This window comes from Haemorhous mexicanus, chromosome 30 (genome assembly GCF_027477595.1).
Source record: "Haemorhous mexicanus isolate bHaeMex1 chromosome 30, bHaeMex1.pri, whole genome shotgun sequence".
In the NCBI taxonomy this organism is placed as follows: domain Eukaryota; kingdom Metazoa; phylum Chordata; class Aves; order Passeriformes; family Fringillidae; genus Haemorhous; species Haemorhous mexicanus.
Genome location: NC_082370.1, coordinates 237,172 through 242,882, shown reverse-complemented (window position 1 = coordinate 242,882; position 5,711 = coordinate 237,172). Strand labels below are relative to the sequence as shown.

General features: G+C 51.5%; 1 long non-coding RNA gene across 1 annotated transcript; it reads right to left on the bottom strand.

Moving 5' to 3' along the window:
• Window positions 1-257: 257 nt before the first annotated feature.
• LOC132339951 (uncharacterized) lies at window positions 258-5,012 on the bottom strand. The gene is made up of 3 exons (XR_009489747.1): window positions 4,803-5,012; window positions 4,255-4,438; window positions 258-4,171 (listed from the first exon to the last, which is right to left on the bottom strand). It is a non-coding gene; the product is annotated as an uncharacterized LOC132339951 (long non-coding RNA).
• Window positions 5,013-5,711: the final 699 nt, after the last annotated feature.

Below are 5,711 nucleotides of genomic sequence, written 5' to 3'. Positions count from 1 at the left end.
GGCCTGGTTTTTGGTACTGGGGGGGGGGGGGGGGGAGGGAGCACGAAGATGGCTCCTGTAGGAAGCTGCTGAAAGCCTCCACCATGGCCAGCAGAGATAATCCTTGATGGCTCTGAGGAGGGACATGCTGCTGGCCAAAACTGGACCAATGGGAGAGGTTGGTAATGCCTCTGTGATGACATATTTAAGAGGGAAATCAAAACAAATGCCTCTGTGATGACATACTAAAGAGGCAAATCAAAACCATCACAGGTTTTTGCTTTTGTTTAGAGAAGGAGGTAAGAACATGCGAGGGAAAACAAGGTCAGTGGAGAAGGAGGGGGAGGTGGTGCTCCAGGCGCGAGAGCCGAGACTCCTATGCAGGCTTACCAAAAACACTGTCTGTGTGGATTCCATGGCCTGGCACATTGGATCCACAGAAGTACAAAACTTTAGTAGATACCAGTGCACAGTGTACACTGACGCCACCAAGGCACAAGAGTGTAGAACCTATTCGAACTCTGGAGTGACAGAGGGATGCCAGGAGTTGTCTGTAATAGAGACTGAGGTGAGCTTAACAGGGGACAGATGGCAAAAGCACCCCATTGTGACTGGCTCAGAGGCCATGTGTATCCTTGGCATCAACTACCTCAGGAGAGGGTACTTCAAGGATTCAAAAGAGTATCGATGGGCTTTTGGTGTAGCTACAGTGAATACAGAGAAGATCAAAGAGTTATCCACCCTGCCTGGCCTCTCAGAGGATCCCTTCATTGTAGGACTGCTGCAGGTGCAAGACCCGTAAGTACCAACTGCTACCAGGACAGTGCACTGGCAGCAGTATCACACAAACCAAGACTCTGTAACTCCTACCCAAGAACTAACTCGACAACTGGAGAGCCAAGGAGTAATCAGCAGAACCTGCTCACCCTTCAACAGCCCCATTACGACCAGTGTGGTGTTACAGTACAAGCTGTCTTGTACTGGGCAATTAATTTGGCTGTAAATAAGAAACCCAGTTCAGTTCCATAAACAAGTCCCTGGCTGAGCTATGATCCTTCACTGAGGAGGATCAAAACAATGACAGACAGATGAGGCCACCAAAATTGCAATAGCTCAGATGGACCTAGACTGGGAAAAAAAGGGTGAGCTATTTACACCCCAATGGGCCCATGAAACATCAGGGCATCTTAGAAAGGATGCAACATAAAGATGGGGTCTTGACAAAGGGGTGGACCTGACCACAAAGTCCATCAGTGTGAAACAATGCACTGCCATCAAGCAAACCACACGAGTGAAGCATCTTTGGAGTGGAGGGCAGTGACTGGGTTTCCAGTATGGTGAAGCCTGGCAAACTGATTACATTGGGCCATTGCACCAACATACCAAGGCAAGAGTTATATCCTCACCATGACAGAGACCACAGCTGGCTGGCTGGAAACATACCCAGTAAACCATTCCACTGCCCAGAACAATTTCAGGTCCTGAAAGACACATTTTGTGGTGACATGGAACCTCAGCTAGAATTGAGTCAGACAGTAGGACTCATTTTCACAATAATCTTACAAACTCCTGGGCAAAGAGGCATGGCTCTAAGTGGATATATCACATTCCCTATCACCCACAGGCCTCTGGGAAGATTAAAAGATATAATGGGCTGCTAAAAACTATGTTCAGGGTGTTAGGTAATGAGACATGGAAGCACTGGGATGCAAATTTGGCAGAAGCCACTTGGCTAGTCAATACTAGGAGATCTGCTTACCACCCTGCTCTCGCCTAAACCAAGCCCTTAGACATTGTGGAAGGAGACAAGGTTCCTGCATTACACATAGGGAAGTGGCCAGGGAAGTCAGTGTGGATTTCTTCACCCATGGAAAAATGAAAACCCATTTGTGGGATCGTCTTTGCCCAAGGATCTGGGTGTACTTGGTGGGTGATTTGGGAGGATGGGGAGACCTGGTGTGTACTTCAAGGAGATTTAACCTTAGGGCAAGAATAACCTATAGCATAAGTTGTATGTTACAGGAGGTAAAGTAGCAGGAGGGACATGAACTGACGAAGAATGAATTTTGGCAAGGAGCAAGAAAAAGGCAGTGATGAACAGGGATGATGCCAGTGCCCAACCATCAGGTGTACTATTTCTCCTGTCCTGACCCCACACCCTACTGGGATGGAGACCACCTGGAGGGATGTGAAAGGACAGGTGATAGTAGCTAATAAAACATATGTTTGGTATAGAGACGGCTTAAGGATTCTAGTAATGAGAGTATATAGACTATATGGGATCCAAGCATGACACAAATGGTATGGAACTGGGGTGGAGATTGTATTGGGTCTGACCGAGGTAAAGTTCACAGCCCTTACAGTGCTGTGCTTTGCACTGGTAGCTGGATGGGTTTTGATAACAGACCAGTGTTTTGGCTACTGCTGAGCAGTGCTGCCCCTCTGACATTCCTTCCCCCACCAAAGGGGATGGGAGTAGGCAAGATCTTGGGAGAGGACACAACCAGTCCAGCTGACCCAAATTAGCCAAAAGGATATTCCATACCACATGGCATTAGGTCAGGAGAGAGGGCTCCTAAGCTAAGGGAGAGAGAAGGAAGGGGGGTACTCGTGAGTTTTCAATCTTTGCTGTCCAGAGGAACTCTTATGAGTTGAATTGAGTTGAGTTCCTTTTATGAGCTGAATACCTGCTTCCCAGGAAGTGTCCAAACATCGCTGCTGATGGGAAGCAGAGACTGACTTTTTATTCTCTTTAGCTGCTGCATGCGCAAATCTTTGCTTCTTTCTTTCTTTTACTGTAATAAAACTGCCTTAGCTCACCCTGCTGGTTTTGCTTCATCTTATTCTGTGCCCTGTCCCATTGGGAAAGAGAGTGATAAGAGTGACTGAGTGGGCACTTGGCACCCAGCCAGAGTCAATCAACTACAGTGAGGAAATATCAACATTTTTACAAACAAATTCAGGACCTCACCAATGCAGAGTATATCAGGTTTGCAAACTTTCCCACTGGACTCTCCCAAGTGGTTCTATGGAAACAGTGAGCTCCTACAGGCCCTAGGTCTCTCCAAAACAAGGCAGGGGAAGACTGCCATGGTGCTGGCCTCCAGAGCACTCTTTACCTCAGTGGATATTGTTCAGATGTTTGGAAACAAGGCTGGCTCGGCTGTGTAGAGTTATTATTGCTTATGCAAATTAAAAAAAAAAAACAAAAAAAGTTAAAAGCTGGATGGTACATAGGGACAGTGGGAATGACACAATTCTTCCAAGGATGTAGCATTGCGTTTCACCCACACTGAAAGCTAAATTCTACTGATTTGGACCAAGGTGGATGGGCCACCTTGACCCAGAAAAGGAACATATAAAAAAATAAATGCTCAGTAAATAGCCAAATGCCTCATCATCTAATTAGTGACAGGAATTAATAAATGAATGAACAAGATTCCCACTGTCCCTACCTACTATCCAGTGAAAAACACAGCCAAAGGAACAGGCTTGGCAGAATCAGCAGGGGAAGAAGACCCTGTTGAGCCTGGTGCACTCTCAAAAGTGTGGGATGACCCCCTGCTGGCATCCTAGCTGCCAGTGAAATAGCATCACTCTGAGTTTTGGTGAGCAGACCTGGTCTCACAGGTAGAGGAGGGAAGGCCTCCCACGCTGGTGGCAGGCAGACCATGTCTGAGACCCCAGTGGGTAGACCTGGCCTTCCGTGTCCAGACTTGGCATGCTGGGGACACAGGGTACACCTGGTCCCCTGTTCCAGTGGGGTGATGTGGCCTCCCATCCCAGTGGAGGGCAGACCTGCTTCCTGTGACAGGACTTGGCCAATGGGGACATGAGTGTTTCCCGGGCCTGCGTTCTGGTGCTGTCCCTGCTGACTCGGTGCCTGAGCGGCTCCCAGAGAGCCCTGCCACATGTTCCTTCCCCCACCCTCACCTCCCTGAACCACCACCACCCACTCCAGTCTCCCAGACACCAGAGCTGTCTCCAGCCTGCTCAGAAGTAGAGATCACAAACAGGCACAGGGCATCCACGGTGACATCCCAGAGCTCTTTCATCTTCCAAAGACTTGCGAGGTCACAGACAGTCATTGGTGTCCATGACGACAACAGAGGTGTCTCAACCTGCTAAGGAGCCCATTTGGCACTGGCACTCACTGAGGTTCTATGGTGACATCCCAGAGGTCTCCAAGCTCCTAAAGAACACTGAAGTCATGTGCAATCCCAGGGGCCTCATGGGGACATCCCAGAAGTCCCCCGTTTGCCCAACTGCACTGACCTCAAGGCTGTCACAGGGACTCAGTGGCAACATCCCATGTGTCTCCAGGCTGCTAAGCAGCTGTGATGTCACAGGCACTCACAGGGCTTCCACACTGTCATCCTAGAAGACTCCATGCTGCTAAAGAGCTGTAATGTCACAGGCACTCACAGGCCCTGCGGTGATATTCCGAGAGTGTCCAAGGCTGCAAAAGAATGCGCTGAGGTCACACACTGTTAGAGGAACTCCACAGGGACATCCCAGGGGGCTCCAGGCTGCTAAAGAAGTTCCTTGTCACAGCCACTCAGAGGGGTTCCATCATGAGAAGCCAGTGGCTGCTGTACTCCTAAAGAGCAGTGAGGTCACAGGCAATGACAGCAGCTCTGTGCTGACATCCCCTGTGTTTCTATGCTGCTGAAGAACTCTGATGTCACTGGCACTGAAGTGGCTCCACGGGGACATCTGAGGTTTCTCTAAACTGCTAAAGACGTCTCAACTCAAAGGCCCTCCCAAGGCTTCCATCCTCACATCCCAGAGGAATCCAGGTTTCTAGAAAGCCCGCAGTTCACCTGCACTCACATGGCTTCCATGGTGACATCACAGGGCTCTCTGGGCCTTCTAGGGAGCCAGGAGTCACCGGCAGAGACAGGCGCTACATGCTCACATCCTAGAAGACTCTGGGCTGCTAAAGAGAGGGCAGGAGCAGTCACAGGTGCTCCGTGGTGACATCCCAAGGCTCTTCACTCTTCCTCCTCTCTCAGTCACCCTCAGCACCACCACTGCCCCTCCCGTAGGCCTCCCCACGCCCCACCACTCCTGGGGAGGGAAAGAGGGAGGGAGTCTTTAGGAGCTGCTTCCTGACCCTGCCCCGTCCCCAGACAGGCAGCAGCATGAGAGCCCTGAGCCTGGGGCTTGGGTCTCTAACCCTGCCATGCCCCTGCCCCATCCCGCCTTCTTTCTGCATCGCTCCCTCGCCCCGCTGCGCTCCTGCTCAGCCCTGCGGCGGGCTGAAGGAGAAGCTGGGGAGCCGTGGGACAAACGCCATAAAACAAGACTCCGAGCGACCCACCCAGAAATCTCCTTTGCCCAGAGACACCGCACAGCCGCCAGCAGCACCCGCAGCCTGTGCCTGGCCTGGCCCGTGCCCAGCTCCCCTGCCCGTCCCACACACTCGCTGCCCCGCGCAGCCTCCTCCTCTCCGGCAGCCGCCAGCCACACCTGAGGGCCCCAGCAGCGGCGGGAAAAGCCTTCCCCGTGGTGCTCCGTGCCTCCGCCCGGCCCGAGCGGAGACGGCCCTGAGAGGTGGCGCGGGGAGCAAGGTGAAAACACAAGGGAGAAAAGAAAGCAAAAGGAAAGCGCAGCGTGGGGGCGGTGGGAAAGGGAAACGAACAATTACCACATTCCCCTCTGAACTCCTGCCCATACCCGCACCTTCCCTTGCAGCGCTGAAGAATAAAACATCCCAGTAGGGCAGCACA